This window comes from Giraffa tippelskirchi, chromosome 9 (genome assembly GCF_054371585.1).
Source record: "Giraffa tippelskirchi isolate mGirTip1 chromosome 9, T2T-mGirTip1v1.2.pri, whole genome shotgun sequence".
Lineage (NCBI taxonomy): Eukaryota > Metazoa > Chordata > Mammalia > Artiodactyla > Giraffidae > Giraffa > Giraffa tippelskirchi.
This window is the reverse complement of record NC_137283.1, coordinates 100290443-100318122: the sequence shown is the minus strand read 5'-3', so window position 1 is coordinate 100318122 and position 27680 is coordinate 100290443. Positions and strand designations below refer to the sequence as shown.

The window sequence follows — 27680 nt, the reverse complement described above, 5'->3', positions numbered from 1 at the left end:
ATCTGTCTTTTGTCTTCTCAGCCAGACAGGTATGAAGACTTTGGTCACAGAGAAATCGAATTAGGAAATTTGATTACTTAGCACATAATATGCCTTTTTGACCAAGAGAAATTGCTGACTTTTGTAGATGTTAGAAATATCTCCTAGTCAGCTCCATGTATTTTTCTGTGAGAGCAATTTTTAATGGAATGGTTTAAGGTTGTTTTTGAATGCGGTGAAGAGACAGTCAGTAGTGAAAAAATTTTAAAGCTAGCATGATACAGAGAGAAATTCAATTTCTTATTTTGAGATTATTTGATAGTCTTTCCAGGAGTCATCCATATTTCTGAAGAGTATTTTAGTTACATTAGCTTCATCCTTCTACAATCTATATGAGAATGATACGATTTTTGCATATGGCATTGGGCCATGCTTCATTTTTGGTCAAATCACATCATAATGATGCCACTTATTCATCAATAAAAGCTTATGGAAGTGCACTGAACATCTGCACATAATGCAGCCATTCATGCAAAAAAAAGCCAAGGACCCTGTTTATCTCAAGGGATCTGTGAACTCTCTCTTCCTGCTCAGTCTGCCTCAGGAGTTTCAACTGTCCTGGGAGAGAAGTGCCAGCAGCCCATTAGCCTGATGAGCCAATCCACAGAAACATGCTCTCTACCCTCCCACATGCCTGGCTCGAGCTGGGGAACAGCCAATATTCATTTAGTTCTTCTGGAGCCCATCAGCATCCTCTTCGTTCTTTATTCCTCCATCCCCAAAACACTGCCTGGACATACGGCTCCCCATGGTAATCTTTACCCTTAATCACGTGTTGTGTATAGCTTTTAGCCAAAGTGAATTTAAACTTTTTGAAATTAGAGCAGTTCCTTAGTCAGACATTGTTACAAAAGTACTAGTTCAATGAAAAAGCAGCCATGAAATTTAAAGACTGCAGCCATGAAATTTAAAAGATGCTTGCTTCTCAGAAGAAAAGCTATGACAAACCTAGACAGTGTATTAAAAAGCAGAGTCATCATTTTGCCAACAAAGGGCTGTATAGTCAAAGCTATGGTTTTTCTAGTAGTCATGTATGGATGTGAGAGTTGGACCATAAAGGAGGCTGAGCGCTGAAGAATTGATGCTTTTGAACTGTGGTGTTGGAGAAGACTCTTGAGAGCACCTTGGATGGCAAGAAGATCAAACCAGTCAATCCTAAAGGAAATCAACCCTGATTATTCATTGAAAGGACTGATGTTGAAGCTCCAATACTTTGGCCATCTGATGTGAAGAGCTGACTCAATGGAAAAGACCCCGATGCTGGGAAAGATTGAGGGTAAGAGGGGAAGGGGACAACAGAGGACAAGATGGTTGGATGGCATCATCAACTCAATGGACATGAGTTTGGGCAGACTCTGGGAGATAGTGAAGGACAGGGAAGCCTGGCGTGCAGCAGTCCACGGGGTCACAAAGAGATGGACACAACTAAATGACTGAACAACAGCAAACCAAATATTTTGCTAAGTACCAGTGAAGACCTTTGAGAATTCCATTCAAATTTAAGCTCAGTGAAGGGAAGTTGTCTTGTACACCTGGTGCCTAGAACCTGACACATGACACACAGCTAGTGCTAAATAAATATTTATTGAATGAATGAAACAGTAGATGGATGATGGATTTATATTTTTCACATACACAAGAGGAAACATATTTAAGTATTGGTTTAGAAATGACCAAATACTTTTATTTGGACATTTTGATAGATTGGATAGATTGTCTTGTATAGAAAAGAGAGTACATATTTTTTTATATTCCACAAAAGGAGGCAAATTACCATTGAATAAATTTTAAATGAAATATCAGTGTAGGAAAATTCATTAATGCCATTTCCCATTTTGGAGAAACAGGTATTCTCCATGGCTGAGAGAACATTACAAAGACTATCCAAACACCATACAAAAACAATAAACCATGCATATCAATTTTCTTTATAGTTTCAGTGTGTATATAATTATCTATTCCACAAGATTTTTTCTGGGATTGTCACATTTAAGATAAGAATATAAAAACTTTGTGTTTATATTTTTTAATGAAGAGTTCAAAGAAAACATTTGTGTTGAATCTGCAGTGATTGTAATGCAATTTTTTTACAATTCAAGAGTGTTAGATTAGAGCAAATGCAAAAACTTGCACAGTTGTGCTATATAAAAGGAATCTCTTTCTTTCCAATTTAAATAATGGTTTTCCAAGATCTAATTAGACCTATCTCAAGTGACTAATTGCTGTACAAGACATATGAAAAAACATAACCTTTTTCATGAGGCAAGAATTGCTTAACTATGTGAAAGAAAAGTCATAAGAGATAAGAAAAAAGTGGTATCAGAGAACTTAAAAATATTTGGCAGCCGTTCCTACAACTCCAAAGGTGGTATCATTAAATGTGTTTTATATTATTCCAGTTATTTGTGCTTTTTCAACATTGCTTCATCTCTTTACACTTCCCCATGGCTATGAAGTGAGGCTTATGAAATGTTGACACCTGTGCACACAGTATCCAGATTCTACCCAGTAAATCCACCAGCATACATACAACACACTAATTCATTCAAAAGGACACAGAACCATGTGTGAACTGCGGTGAGACTGTTTTAAATGACATCCAGAGAGGCTTAGTTTTATATCAGTTGAAACTCAGCGTAGAATAGTTTAGGATGATCTTTCAGGGCTCCACCACATCAGAATTTCCTTCACAGTGGAATAGCTGAATCCCTGTGCATGTGTAGGCTCAGGCATGTCTGAAGAGGTTAAGATACCTCTTTCAGCAAACCCAGAACCATGAAAAACCTAAAGAATAATGAAAAGAGGATTATTACTGAGATTCTGTCACTGTAGACATAGTGAACTTTATAGTCATCACGATAACATCATAGGATGTAGTGGCCTGGATGCAGGAGGTTCTGGTTGATTCTGGGCTGGTTCCCGTGGCAACCTCCCAGAGGCTGTGGTCCCCGGATGGGTCTCATCCAGGAGGCTAGGGACCCAGCTGAGTTGAGAGTGGGAGCATACAATGCTCCTCTTGTTAGAAGTCCTGGCACTGGTAGGCACTTTTATTCTGGATATAATCTAAAGGCATGCTTTCCAGATGTTGAGAGAGTATCATAGAGAAAACCCAAATCATAACTTTTCTTATCTGTAAAATGGAGATAATCATAGGGCCTATTACTATGAAGATTGAGTACAGATACATAAAGTCCTAATGTTACTATTTGCACCTGACTTTATATTAATGACTTTGCAATTATTTTTCTTAAAGAAGGCATTCCAAGTTGTATAAAGCTTCATATCCCACAGAACCTGAATCTGCCCCGTCTGGCAGATGGAGGTGAGAAAAGCAAAGTCAGTGTTCCCATACGGGAGGTGAGGTAGAAGGAGAGGCTCAGGACTTGTCCAGCCTGAGCATCTACATTCATAAAATGGGGAGAGTGATGTCTTGGCCACCTCACAGGGACAGTGTGAGGCTCAGATGCAGAAGGCATGTGAAAGTAACTTTAAAACGTAAATCGCTAGAAAATAATAGCAAATGAAACAACTGACAAAGGATTAATTTCCAAAACATACAAGCAGCTCATACAACTCAATACCAGAAAAACAAACAACCCAATCAAAAAGTGGGAAAAAGACCTAAACAGACATTTCTTCAAAGAAGACATGCAAATGGCTAACAAACACATGAAAAGATGCTCAACATAGCTGATTATTAGAGAATTCTAATCAAAACTACAATGAGATAACATCTCACACTGGTCAGAATAGCCCTCATCAAAAAGTCTACAAATAATAAATTCTGGAAAGGGTGTGGAGGAAAGGGAACACTCTTGCACTGTTGGTAGGAATGTAAATTGATACAGTCACTATGGAAGACGGTATGGAGATTCCTTAAAAAACTAGGAATAAAACCATCATATGACCCAGCAATCCCACTCCTAGGCATATACCCTGAGGAAACCAAAATTGAAAGAGACACATGTATCCCATTGTTCACTGCAGCGCTATCTACAATAGCTAGAACATGGATGCAACCTAGATGTACAGTGACAGATGAATGGATAAAGAAGTTGTGGTGCATATACACAATGGAATATTACTCAGCCATAAAAAGGAACACATTTGAGTCAGTTCTAATGAGGTGGATGAACCTAGAGCCTATTATACAGAATGAAGTGAGTCAGAAAGAGAAAGATACATACCGTATTCTAACACATATATACGGAATCTAGAAAAATGCTACTGAAGAATTTATTTACAGTGAAACAATGGAGAAACAGACATAGAGAATAGACTTATGGACATGGGGAGGGGGAGGAGATGGTGAGATGTATGGAAAGAGTAACATGGAAACTTATATTACCATATGTAAAATAGATAGCCAATGGGAATTTGCTGTATGGCTCAGGAAACTCAAACAGGGGCTCTGTATCAACCTAGAGGGGTGGGATGGGGAGGGAGATGGGAGAGAGTTTCAAAAGGGAGGGGATATATGTATACCTATGGCTGATTCATGTTGAGGTTTGACAGAAAACAGCAAAATTCTGTAAAGCAATTATCCTTCAATAAAAAATAAATCAGTTAAAAAATTTAAAAAATGTAAATCACTAAGTTATCATCATCATTGTTATTATTCAGCAGTGTTTGTATGCAAGTCTCTGTAGTCTGCAAAGTCAGTAGGCAGTCTGGATAAATGTGAACCAGGTCACCTTTAATTCGTTACATTTTTGCTAAGCATGTATTTCTTCTTGAAAGACAGTGCTCACACAGATATCTAGAGAGTACTGTTTTGAAGGTTGTATTTTGATTCATTTCAGATCTTGAAATCGAGTAGTCCTAGATGTTCTTGTGGAGGTAATATCAGCAGAAACTTTGGGGATTCTATTTAGCATCCCGAGTTTCTATTTTATCACAGTGAGTTTTAGTTGAAGGTGTTTTTTACACTGAAGGTATTTTGCTGATTGTCTGAAACCTAAATCCTTATGAAATATGCTAACCATTCATTTGGAAAACAAAGTTCAAATTGTACTAGCTTCTTTGCTATCATCACCTGAAATCCAGGTAAACTCAATTCAAAATTCATTCAAGAAATATTTAGAGTGTCTGCTGGTTCTAGTTGCTGGGGGCATACAAAATCAAATAAGATATGATCCTTGCTCTCTGGGAGCTCAAAGTCTAACGTGGAGAAACAGACACACATGGAACGTTTAAGCAACTTGATAGACATCAGGACAGAGGTGTTCATTCACAAGGGTTAGCACACGACTAGAGAGGTGTCATCTACATTAGGCTGGTGCGTGTGAGGGGAGTTCCCAGAGCAGAGGACACAGAGAGAGATGTAAATGTGACTAGAGGATGGCCAGGAAAGGCATGGAGGAAACAGTGTGGTCCTCCACGACAGTGTGGTCCCCATGCATGTGTCTGCCCGATGCAGAATTGCGGAGTAGAGCCAGAACAGGGGCTTGGCCACAGGGAAGTCTTCAGTGTGATGCTTAGGAGCTTGAGTGATCTTCTAGAAATCTTGGGAGCCGCTGAAAGGTGTTTTCCCTGTCCTTGGCAGTGAAACCACTTTTCTCCTAGTTATATAGATTGAAGGTGTGTTGTCTTTTTTTAAAAATCAATTTTTATTGAAGTGTAGTTTCTTTATAATGTTGTGTTAGTTTTTGCTGTACGGTAAAGTATATATTCCCTCTTTTTTGGATTTCCTTCCCATTTAGGGCACCTCAGAGGAGAATGCCCTGAGTTATTCAGTAGGTTCTCATTAGTTGTCTATTTTATACATAGTATCAGTCGTGTATATATCATAGTGTATATATTATCGCTGCTGTTTTCCAAACCGTTTACTAATTCATCTTTTAATTTGTTCTTCATGGTGTCTCTAGACTAGGTATTTTTGCCCTGTTTTAGTCTCATCTTTTTTGAGTCTTCCCTGGAGGCTCAGATGGTAATGAATCTGTCTGCAATGCGGGAGACCGAAGTTTGATCCCTGGGTCAGGAAGATCCCCTGGAGACGGAAATGGCAACCCACTCCAGTTTTCTTGCCTGGAAAATCTCATGGACAGAGGAGCCTGGCTGGCTACAGTCCAGGGGGTGGCAAAGAGTTGGACATGACTGAGGAACTAACCTTTTCAATTTTCCTGGGCAGGGTCCACTGTGGGGTTCCCCTAAATGCTCTCCCTGCCTCCCCTCTCCTCCAGTCCGTTCACTATCTTAACCCTGACAAGTTCATCTACTTAAATCACTTGGGCTTCAGAAAGCTTTAGCATCTTTCTGTGACTCATGGTATTCTGCCAAATACAATAAATAAATATTGACTTGTGTTGCAATGAACTATAAACCTCCTCCCTTGACTCCCCAAGCCCGTGGTACAGCAACACCAATGAATCATCTACCCTCAACCTCCCTTCTCCCCAAAGCCACCCTCTCATCCAGCCAGGGTTAGCTTGCCAGGCTCCTCCCAGCTCTGTCACCAAGCCACCTTTGTGTCCCCTTTGTAGGAATCACTCTTCCTCTCGATTTCAGTTGCTGCTTCTGCCATACACATACCTGGCCCATCTTGACCCATATATGCTGCCTGAAAGTGTTAATTATTATTTAAGTTATTCTACAATTATATTTGATTTCTTCAAATTTCAAGCTCCTTGAGGGGAAAATTTGTGAGATAACCCATCAAGCACTCAGCATAATGCCTAGCTCATAGTAGGCTCAAAAAATTATAATTATTGTTATTATCATTTTGGTTTTGTTTGTTTGTTTTTTAGGATATGGCTTCTTTGCATACAGAGAGCATTTAGTAAAAGAGGCCCGCACACAGATGTGCCATCCAGACCGAGCGGCTGGCTCAGCACTATAAATGTGGCCGAATGTTGAGAGTTAGAATGAAAAGATTTCCCCTTGCAACTGTAAATCTTATAAAGTGTTTGATTCCAGGCATGCTCTTAGAACTTTCCTATTGTTAAAGTATATCTATTATTATTAAAAATTTGACACTTAATTGTGAAAATTTCCAAGGATGTGAAGTATACACAATAGAAAGTAACTTTTCTTCCATACCCACCTTCCCCTCAATTCATCCCCAGAAGTAACTCCTGAGATGAATAAATCTTTAACCACTCTGTTTCATGTATGATAAAAATGATAATAACTTTAAGACACTGCAGATTTATGAAGTGTATACTGAATCATCAAAAAATATGTTCATTGTTCTCTTAATTCTTGAGACATTTTATTTATTGTTGCTGTTCTGTCGCTAAGTCATGTCCGACTCTTTGCAACTCCATGACCTGCAGCACGCCACACTTCCCTGTCCTTCACTATCTCCTGGAGTTGGGTCAGATTCATGTCCATTGAGTTGGTGATGCTATCTAACCATCTCATCCTCTGCTGCCCCCTTCTCTTTTTTCCCTTCAATCTTTCCCAGCATCAGGGTCTTTTCCGATGAGTCAGCTCTTTGCATCAGGTGGCCAAAGTATTGGAGCTTCAGCTTCAGCCTCAGTCCTTCCAAATACTGGAGTGGGTTGCAATTTTCTACTCCAAGGGATCATCCCAACTCAGGGATTGAACCCATGCCTCTTGCATCTCCTGCAGCAGCAGGTGGATTCTTTACCAACTGTGCCACCTGAGAAGCTTTTATTTATTAATAAGCTTATTTATTCAACATTTGTTAATTCAACAGCACATGTGCATTGACCACTTACTGTGTGCTGCACCCTATGCTGGGCCAGCCACCAGCTATGACCCCCATGGTTGTAGTGACTCTAGAGTAATACCGTTCATTATTGGATGGCTTGTGCTAAAGGCCACGTTAGCCATTGTAAACTGGAGCTCATCCTTTCTCATAGTGTACACCGAATGTAACTCCCCCCTATAACTTTACTCATCCTCATGATTTTATAATGTGCTTCTGATTCTTTACCTATTGTATTATATTGCTATGTAATACATGACCACAAATTAAGTGACTTAAAACAGTACCCATTTATTATCTTGCATTTCTGTGGTCAGTAGTTCAGGTATGGGTTAACTGGGTCCCCTGCTCAGGGTTCCACTTAGATCAGGCTGAAGTTATCACCCACAGAGTCCTCTTCTCAGAGTGTGCTTGAGAATTCAGTTCCCACAAGACAGGATTGATGTCCTTGTTGTTTGTTAGCTGTTGGCCGAAGGGACAACTTGCAGCAATTAGGAGACTGGCTCCACTCCCTGCTGCTGCTGCTGCTAAGTCGCTTCAGTCGTGTCCGACTCTGTGCGACCCCATAGACGGTAGCCCACCAGGCTCTCCTGTCCCTGGGATTCTCCAGGCAAGAACACTGGAGTGGGTTGTCATTTCCTTCTCCAATGCATGAAAGTGAAAAGTGAAAGTGAAGTCACTCGGTCATGTCCGACCCTTAGCGACCCCGTGGACCGCAGCCCCAGGCTCCTCCGCCCATGGGATTTTCCAGGCAAGAGTACTGGAGTGGGGTGCCATTTCCTTCTCCAGGCTCCACTCCCTACAGTCTCCATAGATCTTTTCACAGCATGGATATTTGCTTTCTTCTAAGACAGCTGAGGTGCATCTCTCTAACTTCTAATCCCTTCTGTTCTGCTATGATAGACATGTAAGTGTAACCTAAGGGGAGTGAGTGACTGTTCTCTCACAGTCACCTGCAGTCATGGGAAGAGATGGGTGTACATGCCAGGCAGCCAGTGTTCTGGTGGGTGCTTCAATATTTTGCCTACAATACCCATATATGACATTGATATGTTAAGGTCAAGATTTAATTTAGTTCCAAGTTAGACTTATAAAAGTGAAGCAGAGGCTAGACTGTGAGAAGGTTAATTACAAAACTGCTACCCTTACTTGGCATTCACAGGAGGCTGGGCTGGATGGGCCATTGCCTTGACCTTATGAGAGCATTTTAATGTTCTGCTGAAATAGTCCAAGGATAAAAATTTAGCTCACAATTCAGAAAAGGATAAGGGAAACTTTTCTGGAATTTACTAAAGAGGAACAGAATTTAAACTTATATTTAATGCTAGAGACAGACCTGATTAGACCTAAGCAGATGGCCAGTGACAACTGCAGATGGTAACAGCCTCAGTTTAAAAAGTGTGCCTATTTCTGTGGGGAATAACAATCTTTAATATTTTGCTTTCACTGTCCAAATTCCCTCTGGAGTTGGCTTTGTAGTTTTCCTCAGAGTTTAGCTCTTCTGCTAATGTTTTCATCTCGGTTAATAGGAACCAAAGACTTATATGAAGAATTTCAGATGGCACTCTGATAATTACTGAACATGCCACATTGTAAAACTTAAAATACTGATCGCCCTTAAGAATATGTGTTGTCAGGACTTCCCTGGCAGTGGTCAAGATTCCGTGCTTGTAATGCAGGAGGCACAGGTTTGAACCCTGGTCAGGGGACTAAGATCCTACATGCCTGCCACCTATGTGTCCAAGAAAAAAAAAATATGTGTTGTCATCACACTTATGTGCTGTGCTGAAGTGCCATTTATCATTTCATATAGGTATAGTTATTTAACAGCTTCCTTGGTGGCTCAGCAGTTAAGATTCCCCCTGCAATGGAGGAGATGCAAGGGACTTGGGTTCAATCTCTGGGTTGTAAAGATCCCCTGGAGAAGGAAATGGCAACCCACTTTAGTATTCTTGCCTGGAGAATCCTGTGGTCAGAGGAGCCTGGTGGGCTATAGTCCATGGGGCTGCAAAAGAGTCGTACACGACTGATCAGCTAAACAATGACAATGAGAAATAGATTTAGTCACTTAATAGCCAATGAATCAAGGTAAAGAGACATATTGTGTTGGATGTAAAGCACAGAATTGTTCATTTATTCTACAGATATTTTCTGAGTGCCTATCGTGTGCCAGGCACGGTGCTCATGCTCAGGATATGACAGAGAACAAAATAGACCTGGCTCCTGCCTTCAATGGGAGGGGATTGAGAGATTAGACAGGCTGAAGAGATCCTAAAGATCATTTTATTCCTTTATTCTCTAAAATTAGACTTTCTGTTTATTGTCCAAACAGTGAAATGATAGCCCATCAAGGAATGGAAGATACCTGAGGTCAGGCTGTGGGCAGAGTCGCATTAGTAATGAAATTCCAGAGTGCCAACTCGTCCAGCCTTGTCACATATCTCCCTCTTTTTGAATCTGGAGACAGCTAAGTGAAATTGTTTTGAAAAAATAAAGTAGGTATGAAGAAACTCAAAATCTCTTATCTGCTCTTCTCATCTCTGTGCCCTGCACTAATGCAATTGGGCCATTTTGCCCCGGGTCACAGAGCTAATTAGAGGCGAGACAGTGATTTGAATCCTTTAAGTCCAATCATCTTTTGACTACAGCTCCATAAAATACGTTAACACCCTCTACTCTTCTGTCCTTTGTTGCCGTTTTCTCATGTGCATATAATTATTCATTCAGTACAATGACTTTCAAAATGACAACCTCAGCTCCTTAGTATAAATTTTATTCTCAGTTTCTTTAAAGATTTTTTTTTTTGTCCAAATCTATCCAACTGTATTTTCAGGTATTTTCTCTTAGATTTATGTTCCACCTATGCCTCCTTAAGAGTAAATTTTCCTAGTCTCGGGCATCTGGCTTCCAGATAAAGGAATTTTGTTGTTCTACTTAGAAGGAAATTTGCATGCTAGGAAAGTTACCACCTGGAAATTTATTGACTGCTTAGTTTACAGTTGACCTCTGAAGATGGAAATCACCTGTATATATGATACTTTCATTGTCAACTGGGATTCTTTTAAAAATAAGATACATATGTATACGTGGGAATTGACTAGAAAATATCCTCCCTAACTAAATTTATTTTTGCTAGCAAATAGAAGAAGTTTAGTGTTCAGTGTGCTAAAATTCTGGAATCTGACACAACAAATTTTCCTTTATGGTCCAAGAAGTTTTCTATATCCTGGACCTAATAATGAATCCAAGATTTACTGATATCTTGACACAAATCTTTTCAAGAGCTTCTTATTAGTTTTTATTTTTTCAGGATGGTAATGCCACTTGCTTTCACATCTGCCTCTTCAGTAAAGATGATACTGATTCTTTCAATATTAATGTGCTGCAAAGATTAATTAGTTGTTTATAAAATGCTCTTGAATATATTTCCAGAGCTGATGAATACAGCCTTGTGATAAAGATAAGGGAAAATAAAAGTGGTTTATTATATTCAAAAAATGTACTCTTATCCTCAATTTTTTTTTTTTACTGTTTTATTAGGCCCTATGAGTAAGTAGATGCCAAAAAATGTTGGCTTAATAACACAGGCAAGAGGTAGAAGAAACATATGGTTCTGTTACACTCAGTCCATTCATAAAATGGACTTGGGTAGAAAATGTTACTCCTCAGTGCTTTTTATTATTGTTTTATTTTTCCCCCAAGAAACTCAAAATTCTTTAACCAGTATTATGGTGTTCACAGCAATTCTCTCAAGGCCAATGTAAGGTGAGTAGATATTATTAAAAAAGTAATCTCTCACTTTACCGGTTCCCAGTTTCATCCACCCATACCTGTGACACACACAAAAACTCAAAATAACTTCCTTTCCTCTCCATCTCATACAAGCACTCAGACAACCAGGCAGTATAATCTAGATGAGTGCTTCTTCACTGAGGCTGATTCTGCCCCCCCGAACCTACCCGCTCAGGGGGCTGGGGAACATTTGAGGACTGGAGACATTTTTGGTTGGTAAACCTGGGGGGGGGGTAGGGATTGCTGTTGGCACCTAGTGGGTAGTGGCTGGGGATGATGCAAAACACCCTACAATGCACAGGAGAGCCTGTACAACACAGAACTACCTGGTCCGAAATAAACATAGTGCTGCGGTTGAGAAACTCTAATAGAGAGGAAAAAGCACTGGGTGGAGGGGTGAGAAATATCATACATCTTCATATGTCTCTGCCTTCGGAGAAGGCAATGGCACCCCACTCCAGTACTCTTGCCTGGAAAATCCCATGGATGGAGGAGCCTGGTGGGCTGCAGTCCATGGGGTCGCTAAGAGTCGGGCACGACTAAGCGACTTCACTTTCATTTTTCACTCTCATGCATTGGAGAAGGAAATGGCAACCCACTCCAGTGTTCTTGCCTGGAGAATCCCAGGGACGGCGGAGCCTGGTGGGCTGCCGTCTGTGGGGTCGCACAGAGTCGGACACGACTGAAGCGACTTAGCAGAAGCAGCAGCTTCTTCTAGGCCCATCAGAAAGAGAAAAAAAGTACTCTGAATTTTCAGAATGAACACCTTGTATGTATCATAATCCTTTAAAAAAGATAATAATTTTAATGTTGTTAACAAAAGTTGCATAGACTTTTAAGAAAAGGAAAGAAATCCGGAAAGAAAGGATTAAAGCATCTTGTTTTAAGTGTCTTAACATTATCAAAACTGATACCCTATTACTTGAAACATCAGTGACCAAGATGGAGACAGAGAAGCAGGAGGCAAAAGAAAAGGAAAGGAAAAAGGAAAATGTATGCTAATTTATTTAACAAGACTTGTGATACTTCTTGCTTTTTAATAAACTTGTGTGTGCATGCTAAGTCGCTTCAGTCGTGTCTTCTTTGCAACCGCTTGAACTGTAGCCTGCCAGGCTCCTCTGTCCGTGGGATTGTCCAGGCAAGAATACTGGAGTGAGTTGCCATGCCCTCCTTCAAGGGATCTTTCCCACTCAGGGGTTGAACTTGCGTCTCTTTATGTCTCCTGCATTGGCCAGCAGGTTCTTACTAGAGCTACATTAGCAACTGTCATTTCATTGATCTTTGCTCTGAGCTTGGAGCTATCACAGGAGACAGTATATGGGAGCAATAAATGATTGTAAGAAAACAAAGTAAACTAAAGGGAAGAAAAAGACCCTTTGGATACATGAGTATGAGAGTCTTCATGGTGGTGGCGCAGGAAAGATTAGCAAGCTGTTGTCAGTTTAGTCCTGACCGTGAAACCTGGGCCGAGATGCCAAGTTTGGTGTATGGACCCTGAGTTATTGAAGGAGCCTACTGCTTCTGTCCATATTTTTACTTGCCAACTTCCTAAGCGGTTCCTGGCACATCACTTAACCTCCCTGAAGTGAGATTATGCGTCACTTTATTTGCTTTCTGTGATTCAATGAGAATGGAGAGATACAGTGAGAGGTCTCCATCTAAAGACACGTGCTATTTTACCGGTGTTATTACTTAACTTCATCCTTCATTAATAACATGTTCAACCACCCAAATGGAAACAAGTGCTTCTGTAATACTACAAACTATTAAGCTGTCTGCTAAGATCTAAAATCTTATGTCATCCTCAGTAGCTTCAAGTTTTGCAAGCAGTATCTTTTTGCCAAAGCTCGCTTTCCCTGGTGGTTACTTGGAATTTCTACGGATGTGATTTTTTTTTTCTTTTTGAGCAATTAGTTCATTGCTGCAGCACTAATCATGAAAACAGGTCAGAGCCTTCTTAGAGCTGGGTTCTTATGCCTCCCCCTAGCCCCCCGGAAAACAGCACTTAAATATTAATAACATCACTGGGAAAACACGGCAGCTATTTCCCCATTTTATGCAGCTCAATGAAGAGCTGTTCAGCGTAGACCCCAGCTCTCTCCCCTCATGAATGGAAGTGATTGTGAGGAAGCCATCTCCTACTAAGGCAAGATGTGACACAGTGAACAAAGGCTGGTTTTTAGCCTGATGTGATGAGCTCACCCCAGTGCCCATGTGGGGACTTTGAAGCTTATCCAGGTGCCAGCTTTCTGTGTATATGACATTCTTGGGGACTGGGCAGCAGGCCTTTAAACATTGATCTGTAGTATATGAATTACAAGGTCAGATGGGGTGAGATGTCATAATTTCTATTTAGCCTGAATTTCCCCCAGAGGAGGCATATTTCCTTTACCCTGAGTAAAGGAAAAGCGTAATATTTTCAAGTCAGCCAAATTAATAAAGGTGTTTTAAAAGTAAATTTGTGTAATTATTTTCTGGGGTGGATATGACTGTAAATAAGGTGTATTTCTCCTTTTCAGTACCTCCCACACCTTCTGTGAGGCTATGCTAATGCTCAGGAGAGATGCAATTAGGAAATCAGGTTCAGCATAGGCAGCAGAGATGAGAAAGTCTCACAGAATCAGTTTTTTTTTAAACTGAAGTAGTGTTGACATAATATTATATTAGTTGCAGGGGTACAGCATAATGATTTGATATTTTTATAGATGACACACAATACAAACTTATTATAATATTATTGACTATATTCTCTGTGCTGTACTTTATAGCCCTGTAGTATTTATTTTGTAATTGGAACTGTGTACCTCTTAATTCCCTTCATCTCCCTCACCTCTAGCAACTACTGGTTTGTTCTCTATATCTGTGAGTCTGTTTCTGTGTTGCACAACTCAGTATAAAAAAACAAAACAAAACTCTAGCAATAACAGATAATCCAATTAAAAACTGGTCAGAAGACCTGGATAGGTTTTTTCCAGAGAAGAAATACAGATGGCCAACAGACACGTGAAAAGATGCTCAACATCACCGATCATCAGTTCAGTTCAGTCTCTCAGTTGTGTCCGACTCTTTGCAACCCCATGAATCGCAGCACGCCAGACCTCCCTGTCCATCACCAACTCCCGGAGTCTACCCAAACCCATGTCCATTGAGTCGGTGATGCCATCCAACCATCTCACCCTCTTTCGTCCCCTTCTTCTCCTGCCCTCAATCTTTCCCAGCATTAGGGTCTTTTCCAATGAGTCAGCTCTTCGCATCAGGTGGCCAAAGTATTGGAGTTTCAGCTTCAACATCAGTCCTTCCAATGAACACCCAGGAGCGATCTCCTTTAGGATAGACTGGTTGGATCTCCTTGCAGTCCAAGGGACTGTCAAGAGTCTTCTCCAACACCACAGTTCAAAAGCATCAGTTCTTTGGTGCTCAGCTTTCTTTATAGTCCAACTCTCACATCCATACATGACCACTGGAAAAACCATAGCCTTGACTAAATGGACCTTTGTTGGCAAAGTAATGTCTCTGCTTTTTAATATGCTGTCTAGGTTGGTCATAACTTTCCTTCCAAGGAGTAAGCATCTTTTAATTTCATGGCTGCAATCACCATCTGCAGTGATTTTGTCGCCCAGAAAAATAAAGTCAGCCACTGTTTCCACTATTTCCCCATTGTGCATGCATGTTAAGCCACTCAGTCATGGTCTGACTCTTTGTGACCCCATGACCTGTAGCCCGCCAGGCTCCTCTGTCCATGGGATTTCTCAGGCAAGAGTATTGAAGTGGGTTGCCATTTCCTTCTTCAGAGGATCTTCCCAACCCCAGGATCAAACCTGCGTCTCCTGTGTTTCTTGCACTGCGGGCAGATTATTTACCCACTGAGCCATCAGGAAAGCCCCTTGTAGGTACATGATCAAGATAAAATAAAGCATTGTATACAACACATTAACACAGAGTGGATGCTCAGTAAATGTTACCTTCTATTATGAAGATCCCAAAACATGCACTATGGATTGAGGGCTGTCAGGATTCAGGGTAGGAATGTACTCTTTGTGAGTTGGAGTAGTGTGGGAGGAATTCATGGAAATTCCTCTTAATTTGAGCTTTTAATGGCCTATGAGAAATGGTGGGTCCTAAATGTACAAGAAATCTGCAAAAGATGCCAGGATATATTAACCATGGTAACATTTTGAAAATGAGAATTGGTAAATACCAAAATTGTATATTGTGTAGTATTCAGATTTTGATACACAAACTCACACTTGTCACTTAACCTCCTTAAAACTGAGCTGTGATTGGATATCTTGAGGGTAGGTGTGGCCAAAACGGGCAGCAGCATTGGCTTTCTCTTGGACTGAAGCTACGTGTGGAGGGCGTGGGGAGCAGAAGTCAGAGGTAAAACGAAAATCTGAAGAAAAGAGCCACTGTGTCCTTCTCAGGGACAGTCATAGAGATGCTGACTTTGAAGGAAACAGAAGTGGAGCTGTAGATACATGTCACAACACAAGTGTTCATTGTCACAGACATGATAAAAATGGACTAAGAACAAGCAAGAGGACATCTTAAGTGCCTTAAGCACCAGCCACCCTCTGAGACTCACCTGTATCAGTTAGCAGGTGTATGATAATTAGGTAGATCAGGCTGACTTAGACTGATTAGGAATTCCTGCCCGCTCTAAAACGAGAGTCTTTCCATGTCCTGGTTGATCCACAGGCTGACTTTCACTTCTAACTCTCCTTACTTTTCACCCATCTACTCCAACTGAGCTTGTGGTCTCAATGTTTTCTCTTTACACATTTTTCCTAAATTCAAGCCTTTTTCTTTATTATATCCAACCTGAATTCCCAAGTGTTAGTCACTCAGTTGTGTCTGACTCTTTGCAACCCCAGGGACTATATAGCCCATCAGGCTTCTCTGTTCATGGAATTTTCTGGACAAGAATACTGGAGTGGGTTGCCATTCCCTTCTCCATGGGATCTTCCCAACCCAGGGATCGAACCCAGGTGTCCTGCACTGCAGCAGATTCTTTAACGTCTGAGTCACTGGGAAGACTGTATTAGTACATCCTTGTTCGTAGCACCATTTTCCAGATGTAGCCCATGCCTCTCAGAGAGCCCTGAAAAGCTAAGGAAATCAGTTATTTGCTAAATAAATCTGTACTGACTCTCTTGGAAGATGATTTACTACATTATTATAATTCCCTGAGGATTTTTTTTTTATCAAGGAAACTTTACCATTTATGAATGATCATATCTGCTTGTTGAGATGTAACTGACTTCCAAAACATACACCCATTGTCCAGTTTTATGTCAGTGAGTTCTGCTGCTCAAGAATTCAATTCTTCCCTTCTTCTAATCTCGGGATCAGTTTGCTATATTTTTCAGGAGTCATCCTGTAACCCCAATATTAATGTTTTCCCCTGTGAAATGTTTCTAAGTCAGCCTCAGGGGATCAGGCATCCAGTCTGATGGGTCTTGAGTGAGTGTTTTTATAGCTACAACCATCAACACTCATGCTACTTTTGTGTCATTTCAATCGTTGGGGTAAAAGGCATCCCTAATATTTACTATTTCATGCTGAATACAGAAAAAAATCATTCACTATGTAATATTGTTCCCCATAGGCAAAGAAATCTGAATTCTGTAAGCTTTTTAAGCATTTTTAAAAACATTGTTTTGCCCAGCCTCAGCCATCAGCAAAGGTGGGAGGGAAAGAGAATGATTTGTGTCCTATTCCTTTTAGACTGAATAGAATTCATTTCTTAAATCAACATTTTAGGGTTAAACTGCAAATATTCTTTGTTCAGGAACTTCTGTTTTTATAGAGGTTCCAAGCTATTGTGTGAAAATGATTCAGTGGAATCAGTGCCTGCACCATGTCGGGTAGTTAATATTTGCTTAATGCTTGAATTAATCAGCACTAGATTCTTTGCTGGTGTCCTGGGTTCTTCTTATCCAAGAGATTTTTTTAGACTCACATGCTGCTTTCAAGGTTAAAAGACATGTCTTCTAATGAATATTTTCTAAAGGAATGGCTCCGAGCCATCCCAACTCTTCCCCACAATCTCCCCTCAAAACTTCTACCACCACCATTAACAACAAAAAGAACATCCTAAACTCCGGGGCTACTCTTTTTTAAAAATATTTATTTGGTTGCACTGGATCTTAGTTGCCACACCTGCAGCATGAGGGATCTAGTTCCCTGACCAGGAATCGAACCCAGGCCCTCTGCATTGGAGGCATGGAATCTTAGCCACTGGACCACCAGGGAAATCCCTCTAGATGACTCTTGCCGTGAAATTTGCAAGGTCGTTTTTCCTTCATGTGAAGCTGACTTTTAAGATACTGAGGGGATTGTGCCGACTGGGTCTCCTCACCTGTATGCTAAACCTAGAGACCCACAGGTTTGCTTCCAGAATAGGATCGTGGACTCTCCTGTCTTTTACTCCTTCAACTATTTCTGGAAAAGTTAAGTAGCTTTGAGATCCGGTTTAGGAGAGGGAAAAATAGAATTAATACCTTGCTTAGTTGTAGTTGTTCAGTTGCTAAGTAGTATCTGACTCTTTGCCACCCCATGGACTGCAGCATGCCAGGCTTCCCTGTCCTTCACTATCTCCTGGAGTTTGCTCAAGCTCATGTGCATTGAGTAGATGATGCCATCCAACTATCTCATCCTCTGTCGTCCCCTTCTCCTCCTGCCTTCAGTCTTTCCCAGAATCAGGGTCTTTTCTAATGAGTCAGCTCTTTGCATCAAGTGGCTAAAGTATTGGAGCTTCAGCATCAGTCCTTCCAGTGAATATTCAGAGTTGGTTTCCTTTAGGATTGACTGGCTTGATCTCCTTGCTGTCCAAGGGACTCTCGAGAGTTTTCTCCAGCACCAAAGTTCAAAAGCATAAATTCTTCGGCCTGTGCTTAGTTGGGTTCCCTCTAACACTGACATAAACGGGCAGTGTTTGAATGTCATGTCACGCAGGCACAGGCTACAGCCAACGGGTGCAAAAGGATGAATCCCTGGGGCCCTACCTGAGCCTGGAGCAACACTGCAAACAGGATGCAATCTGGAGTGTGGGTGTAGGGGCCAGCCAGCCCCTACTAGACTGAGTGCCTTTGCATTGGTGTGAAATTTCCCAAGAAACAACTGTATTCCTTTGTCTATTTTTTTTTTTTTGGTCATATTATGGAGTCATAGTCCAGCCAGGGTAGGAATGTGGCTTCTCATTAGAGACCTCTTAGCAATGCTTCCCCAGAATTCACAGCAGGATCCTCTGTTCTCGGTCTTTACTTGCTGATGACTCGTAGCAAAAGCTCAACTTGTAGAGAGGGCTCTTCTAAATAATAGCAACTTGGCCACTGCATGAACTCTTACTAATTATGTTTCTGTCACTCATCTGTGGTAGATCTTTTGTGGCTCTTGTATAAAGTAGCTCCAGGGTATTATTTCTGCATACTTATGTAAGCTCTGCTCATTAAATAAAGTGCTCGAAGTTAAGTTCCCTTTTAATTTTGTTTTCTAAGATCATCGTAATAAGCGAGGGACTGCACTGTAGTAGGCCCTTTTTGTAGAAAAGTTAATGGCAATTTGATATAAGATCAATTTTTTAAAACGTGCAAAGAAGTCAAGGGGCCTTATCATTACTTTACACTTTGCTTTTTAAAGTTCCTCAGCTCTTGCCCAAAGTGTCACAGTAACAATTCATTTGGTGTCTCCCAAGTAGTCATTATCAGAATCTGGATTCTTTAAGTGGAAGGAATATTAGACTTGCAATCAAGGGAGGAATTTTATCACTGTCACTTAACAGCTACATAAATTCCTCGATTTCTCTAAGCATCTCTTTATCTTTTGCAAATGGACATAATAATTTTTACCTTACAGGGTTATTATGAGAGTAAATGATTCCTTTGTAGGTGGGATTCTTTTATCCAAAGCACTTTGTAGATGGGCAAATTATACACATCTTTGTTTTTGTTATTACTATTTTTGTTAATGCCAAAATACTTTAGATAGGAATATTCTAAATATGCCCTTTGGGCTTCCCTGGTGGTTCAGTGGTAAAGAATCTGCCTGCCAGTGCAGGAGACACAGGTTCGATCCCTAGTCCAGGAGGATCCCATATGTCTCGGACCAACTTAGCCTGTGTGCCGCAATTATTGAGCTTGTGCTCTAGAGCCTAGGAACCCCAACTACTGAGCCCACATGCTACAACTATGAAGCCCTTTCACCCTAGAGCCTGTGCTCTGCAACAAGGGAAGCCACTGCAATGGGAAGCCCGTGCACCGCAACTAGAGAATAGCCCCTGCTCACTGCAACTAGAGAAAGCCTGCGTGCAGCAACAAAGACCCAACAGAGCCAGAAATAAATAAATGAATAAAATTTTAAAAAGATATGCCTTTCGATGTAAGCTAAGGGTTTTATGTTTGGGATTTAGGCATAAGGTTTTATAGGCATCTTTGAATATTTCTCTTAAGAATAACTATAATGAGTGATATTGTGTAGAAAAATCTCATCTGAAAAATCACATGCTCCTCTGTTGACCCCATGGAGCTGACTGGTGATGTGTGGCTAATGGAACCGGTTGCAGCTGCATGGTGTCCGAATTTGTATTGTTGGACCGTGCTATGCACATTCTAGTTTGATTGACCTTTACTGACTCTTTCTTAACTCGGACAGTTTGAGGAAATTCCAATTCATATGTCAGGCAGAGAATTCCAATTTGCTTTGTGACAATAGCACTTGATGAGGACTGTCACAGTGGACTTAAAATCATTTAAAACAATTTCAGTTCTTTAAGTTGAATGTGTTGGGTCAAACAAGATCAATGGAGTTGCTGCTTCCACACAGCTTTTCTTTTACCCTGAAAAATGGTGATTTTAATGCTTTGCGTGTATAAATTTGTAACATGGTTTCCATAATGTGAAACTAACCAAGATCTAGTAATTCCTGGGACTAGATTTAAACAAATATAGCCTTGATATTAGAATATATTTCAATATATGTTATTGGTATTTTACATTGACAGTACAACCTTTTATCCATATGTACATACATATTTTATACAGTAAGTAAAAAAATCTTTATGTGGTATTTTCAGTGACATTATGAAACATGTTTGTGGTTTGATCATGTGAATGTATCTTCTGTATAAGTGTAAATAAAGATTAATAATATATTAATACAGAAAATTGATAGTTGAAGGAAGTTAAAGATTTCTTTTTACTCTGGATAGTTGTATTCAATTAAATTATTAGTGGATATTTGACACCTTCTATGTGATGAAACATTTTTGTAGCTATATTATGGATGGGGAAGAGGGAGAAGGGAGAGAAATTTCTAACAATTTAATATTGTTTTTTACTTTTCGGACCCAAATTACCCTTATATACCTCTTTCCAGTAGTCCTTGTTTTGTATTATATAATACACAGAATAATATATCATCCTCAGTGACTCTAATAACATCCATTTTAACTCCCTTTCTTCAGATTAAACTCCCTGGGCAACACTAGTGGGAAAAATATAGGTCTACTTTTATGTAATATTAATAGTTAGATGGTGGTGATGTTGTTCCATTTGGTTGTTATTTGTCTTCAGTGAAAAATCATTTTAACCAAACACTCCTTCTGCTTGTGTTGTACCTTTTATCATGATGGCTCTAAATCACTGTAATTTTTTTTTTTCAGCGAGGAGTGTTTTAGAAAGTGTTAGACAAATGTCACAGCATCTGGAACAATATCAGAGACTGGCCTCTTGTACATTTGAACATTCAGTGAAAGAAGATGTTTCTTCTCCTTTAAAACTAGCCATAATGAGTCCTTCATGGTGCCTCCATTTATGCCCTCTTTCTCAGAGACCTCATTATTAGGACATAGTATGCTGCACTTATTATATTGAACTAAAACTAAGCACCAGTCACCTCTTACAGGCTGCAAAGTCCGTGTGGTATTTGCTCATAACTACTAGTTTGATTGTGAATTATGTGTCAGGCCATCAGAGGTTACCTGATCAGAATATGACATGGTGCCCAACCCCTAAAGTGTCCTAGGTGATTGGAGAGTGAAGGAATATGATTACGAAGGAAATATTTAGAACACAAGTGCTTGTCCAGGGTGGAGGAGGGCCAGCCCGGGGAGAATGGGCTGGATCTGGATTACAGCCTTGGAAGTATTAGTGAATTTTCAAATATTCCAGCTGGAAGTTTCAATCCCCTAAGAGTACAGATGTGAAAACAGAAGTCATTAATCTGGCTTCAAACAGCTACTTTGGGCAAAGCAAGGATTAGCATCTTGTCTTTGATTTAGGATCCAGGGAGTTGACAGAGGTAGAACTTGAGTTGGTTCCAGAAGAATGGATTAGTAGAAGGCTGTTAGTAGTAGTAGAAGGAGCGTCCATGACTGACTCGGGGCAGGGGGTTACTGTTGAGCACTTTCTATGTAGCTGAGAGAATTCAACTACATGATGAAGAGGTGACACACAAAGGAATACTACTAGGAAATAAATTTGTTTTTGTTTTGTTTTGGGCCTGTTCTTTTTTTATTTTTTTCAATTAATTTATTTATTTTTGGTTGTGCGGTTTGTGGGATCTTAGTTCCCCAACCAGGGATTGAACCCACACCCCTTGCATTGGAAGCAAAGAGTCAACTGCTGGACCACCAGGGAAGTCCCTTTATTTATTTATTTTTATTAGAGTATAATTGCTTTACAATGTTGTGTTAGTTTCTGCTGTACAAGAAGAATCAGCTGTATGTATACATAGATCCCCTCTCTCCTGGACCTCCCTTCCACCTCCCCTCCCTCATTAGGAAATAAGTTTGGGTAGACAGAGAAACTTGGGGGTAGGAATTGTGGGAGAGCCCTTGAAAGTGACAAAGAATGTATTGACTTGATGAGATGGGAGATAGGGAATTATTATGACTTTTGTGTGTGAGAGAAATAAAAGGAATCTTGTTAAGAAAATTAGTCTGAATGCTATAGCTTAAAATATTTGGAGGGCACAAAACTAGAGCTTAGAGTCTACCCAAGACATTGCTATGTAGTTTAGTTAGGGATCTAGACTCAGGGGAGAGCATGACATTGGGGATTGAGGGGAATGGACAGCTCAGGGACCTTCAGAAATAAGCAGGGATGAGATTTTAGAGAAACAGAATTGGAAGGTAAGGGAGAAAAGGATCAAAGATAACTCATAGAGTCCTGGTCAAGGATACTGTATCTGGGATTTTGAAAAGGGAGAACTGTTTTAGGAACTGATGAACAAGTGGAACTTTTCATCTAGCACTATAGTTATACAGGGAGACATTTCTTCAGTAGCCAGTGCAGAGCATGCTGAGTGATGTCAGGAATCTGCAGGGCCCTAGGGCCTCTGGAGATCTGAGTTCAGAACTTCCACCATATCACACTTCTCCCACATTCTGTTGGTCAAAGCAAAGTCACAAGGCTGGCCCAGAATCCAGGAGGAAAAGAAATAGATTCCACTTTTGAGGAGCATTGCCAGAACTGCTTTGCCAATGGGCATACAGACAGGAGTGGGAAGAATGTGTGGCAGGTTTTTTTTCAGTACATCACAGAATATGATCAGATTTTTATTACAAAATTTTTAAGACTATAGCATGAAAATACATTCGGTGATCAGGAAGAAAATTTAGACTGGAAACACGGGGACCAGCTAGGATGTTATGGTAAACCAGGAAAATATTTATGGATGTGTTAATTAAAGCAATGGCAAATGGATGGACAAATGTGAACAGATCCAAAAAATATTAAGATGGCAAAACTTGGAAATGATTTTGTTGTGGAGAAGAGTCGAAGATGACTATTAGGTTTCTTGTTTAGGCAATGCAGAATAAAACCATGATAGTCACTGAAATAGGAGCAGACTTAGATGGAGCGATGAAGACTGCTGTTTGGGTAATGTTGAATCTGAGAGATTTATAGGATGTCAATGAAGAAAAGGGAAAAGGTCTCACCTGAGGATGAAAGGCTTGATAGGGTTTTAAGGAAATTGGTAAAGCTGTTGTTGAGAATGAAGGGAACAGATGACTGGGAAATGTGGGACAATGGAGAGTGTTGGGCAGAGAGTGGAAACTACAAACGTGGGTGGCTCAAGTCTACTGAGTTAAGCAATTTTTTCTAGTAACGGTAAGCCATGATGTATACGGGTATGCTCTACTTTTTTGAGAGTTCACTTTATACCACTTTGCTTTTATGAAAGATCTATATTAGTACCTGCTTTGATAACTGAAAGAAACCTGAAAGGGTTTTTGCTTTGACAAAAAAAGGAAGAAAGAAAAAATTGCTTTCAGTGCTTGTTTTGCAATGAGCTGTTATAGAGACACTGCACACTCTGTGGGGGGGGGAGGGGCACCACCAAACTCCTCCCTGGGAACTACGCTCGGCATCTCAGCATCCAGGTGCCGTAGCCTTGAACTGAGTTTGTATCTGGGCTTTATCTCAATCTATCTGTGCATCTGTTAGCAAGGTATGACCTAAGGTAATTGCTTCTTTGCTTTATGCCAGTTCGGCTTCCTAAAGTTTTCATGGGAATCCTCTACTTTGGGATAGTAGGGGAAGACTGTATATGCAGACAGAATTGCATGGATCAGCCCTGACAGTAGGTATTCGGTAAAATGCCTCTGCTCAATGTAAGGAAAAGAAGTGTAGGTAGAGATTTCTGAAGATCAAAATAAGATACCTGAAAAGGCAATGGTCAGGACCAGCTACATATTTTGCTGGACACAATGCAAAGTGAAAATACTGAGCCCCTTCTTCAAAAATTATGAAATGCAACATGGCGGTGAGAAAGCATTGAGCCAACCCGGGGGCCCTTCTGTGCACGTCGCAGGCTCAGGAAGCTGGTCTGGCAATGGGGAAGCTATCCATAGACTGAGGAGAGCACAGTCACTGTGAAAATTTGGATATTTCTCTTTGAACATCCTTTTCCTTCCTCTTCTTTTGTCAAACCTATAAATAACTATGGTAATAAAAGTGATGGATGCTAAGGAGGTTGTGGACATGGAGGATGTTTGCTGGCATGATATATTTGGGGGCTGACCCTCACTATTTATCTCTGCCTATTTAAATGGAAAAGCTGATCTCTCTGGCCTCAAGCCCTATATCACTGTCTGTGTCTGCTCTGTGACAGCCCCGATGAGTTCTCAAGCAATATTAATATGAAATTGATCATTTTAAGCACAGTTTTCCTAAAATCCTCTATTTTTCTCAGGAATGTATGAAGCTTTCTTCATCATTCTTTCCCTTCCCTTTGAATCTACCTGAATGCTGGCTTGCTTGTGCTGAAGAAAGAGGGGTTACTCTCTAGCATTTTTCGGGAGTCCAGGGAACAAGAAACCAATTTGGGGAGGTGAGAATTCTACCACTGAACAACCAATGCATGAAACAAATTTTGAAATCAAAGTTGAGTTAAGTATGCTGGTCCCAATGAGTCCTAGTTTCTGCAGCACAGTTTCTATTGCAGACACATAAACTCCCATCGCTATTTCCCTTAATTTCAAAGAGCCTGCCCTTGAGAGGATGTGGGGTTACTGAGAGTCAGGCTCACCATCCTTATTTGAAAGGCAAATGTGAAATTATACTCAGACTTTAGTTGTTGTTGTTGTTTTTTTTTTAGCTAGAATGAATTTAGAGATAAGTGATTGTGAATTATAATCTTTTCATTTTATAAATGAGGAATCTGAGACCCAGAGCTGTGATTTGTTTCACATGAGTCAGCTGGAAGGTGTTGACTTGAGAGACTCTAGAGGAACTCTTACAATATCCCAATATGCTCTGTTATCTTCCATCCTAAACAACAACTAACTACACAGAAAACATCCCTCTCCCAGTTCCTTCCACCGCAGTATCTCAAATGTTGATAATAATTTATTCAGGAAGCTCATTAAGATTTTTTTAAACAGATGATAATTTTAGCAATGGAAAAGACTAAGTTCTTACCAATTTCAAATTTCTTACCAATTTGTCTTGTAAGGATATTTGTGATTAAGGACATGAAGCTTTCCTTTCTTTCTAACAGCAAAATATAATGTCCCATTATTTGGAAGAAAGTGAAAGTGTTAGTCGCTAGTTGTGTCTGACCCTATGGACTGTAGCCCACCAGTCCATGGACAGGATTCTGTCCATGGGATTCTCCAGGCAAGAATACACGAGTGAGTTGCCATTCCCTTCGCCAAGGGATCTTCTGACCTAGGGATCGATCCCAGGTCTCCCACATTGCAAGCAGATTCTTTACCATCTGAGCCACCAGAGAAGCCTGTTATATGGGAGGGGGAAGGATTAAAGAGAAATCAGTGATCTCCTTAAGTGGAATTTATTTTAGATAAAGCTTACCACAGAATGAATTTCTATAAATAACATCATTCATTTTTTAGTATGGCTTTCAGTATAAAATTGCGTTACTTCTTTGTGAACTTAAGATAAAGGAAATCATATGCCATAATGAAACAATTATTTTTAAATTATAAATAAAACAATTTTAGAATAGACATTAGAAATATTAAGCTTATTTGTTTTCAGAAACTTTATCTGCCACTTTTTATCCTGGACTACAGTATGTCGAGGGAAGTGTTTCTCTATAGAGTGACTCTCATGTGATATTACTTAAATCTTTATAGCCTAGAAATATTTTTTTGTTTCAGTATAACTTGGTAACATTTGAAACTTGTGTATTTTTTCAAAAATAAGCTGCATTTTATACAGTAGTAGCTTTACAGGCAATTTTCAAGGATGGTACAGAGTTCCCATTTATTCCACATCAAGTTCTCTTATGGTTAACATTCTATGCTAGTATGTTATAATTAACAAACCAATAATTATACATTATTATGAACGAAACTCCACTTTCTTAGTTTTCTTTTCCAGAGTCCTATGCAGGAGAACACATTATTTGTACTCATAGTTGTCATGTCTCTTTGGGCTCCTCCTGGCTCTGACAGTTTCTCATACATTACTTGTTTCTAATGACCTTGACAGTTTTGAGGAGCACTGGTCAGGTATTTTGTGGAAGGTTCCTTACTGAGATTTGTCTGATGTTTTTCTCACGTTTGGACTGGGATTATGTGTTTAGTGAAGGAAAAGTGCCATTCCTATCACACTGTGTCAAAGACACATACACTCAACTCGACTTACCATTGATTTTAGTCTTGATCAGTTGGCTGAGGTGGTATCTGTCAGCTTTCTCCCTCTCCCATTTCCATACAGCATTCTCTGGAAGGAAGTCTCTTTAGCTGATATAAGGAGTGGGGATTAAGTTCCACCTCTTTGATAGCAACAGATCTGTATAAATTATTTAGAATTCCTCTGCAATGGTAGATTGTTCTCTTCCCTCTATTTATTCAATCATATATTTATGTCAGTATGGATATATATTTTATAATTTTAGTTACATTCCCATGTAACTTTATTTCATTTGCTGCTTCAAGTGTTTAGCTTTGGCCTTTGGGAACTCTTTCCATTGAATTTGCATATGTTTTATGTGATAGTTTTCAAATAAGTGTGTTATACTTTCAAAAGTCACCAGAATATATCTTATATAAGAATAAGTCTATAACCCTGACACAAAACAGAGGTCAATAAAAATTTCAAGTGGACCATTTTCTGTGTTTGCACCACATTTTCTGCAATCACATCAAATACAACCTACTCTTAATATTCAGTCATTCAGCAAATGTTTATTGGGTGGCTGTTACTTCAAGACATGGTACTGGGTGCTGTGGGAAGTTTGAGGGTGACTCACACAAGGCTCTAGCATCCATCAGCTTGCAATCCAGTAGACTAATTATGTCAGTACCCACATAAGTCTGTTGCAGAAACCGGGGAATTGTAAGAGAGATGCTAGGCAGTTCACAAAAGGCAGAGCACACCGCTGATCAAGAGGATGTTCAAAAGGACCTTGAACTTTTTAGAGCATGAAATGGACCCTGAAGGACAGCAAGGATTCAGATGTGACAAAATGGGAAGAACAGCACAATCTGTGTACAGAACACAGCAAGCAGGACTTGGAGGTGGGAAAATAATGGTCCCTACAGGGACAGGCACGTAGTTCAGTGTGACTGGGACTGCTAGTTATTTTCATTGTGAATTTATAGCGGGTGGCTATACCTCATTGATAGATGGAGTTCACTTTTAGCTTAAGACTTTTTTTTTTTTAAATAAATTTATTTATTTTAGTTGGGGGCTAATTACTTCAC

General features: G+C 40.0%; 1 protein-coding gene and 1 non-coding gene across 2 annotated transcripts in view; one reads left to right on the top strand and one right to left on the bottom strand.

Annotated features, from left to right (window-relative positions):
* Window positions 1-27680, top strand: part of SLC35F1 (solute carrier family 35 member F1) — a 425474-nt gene that overhangs the window by 90038 nt on the left and 307756 nt on the right. The gene's annotated exons all lie outside the window — the stretch shown is intronic.
* Window positions 17686-17758, bottom strand: TRNAW-CCA (transfer RNA tryptophan (anticodon CCA)). The gene has a single exon. It is a non-coding gene; the product is annotated as a tRNA-Trp (tRNA).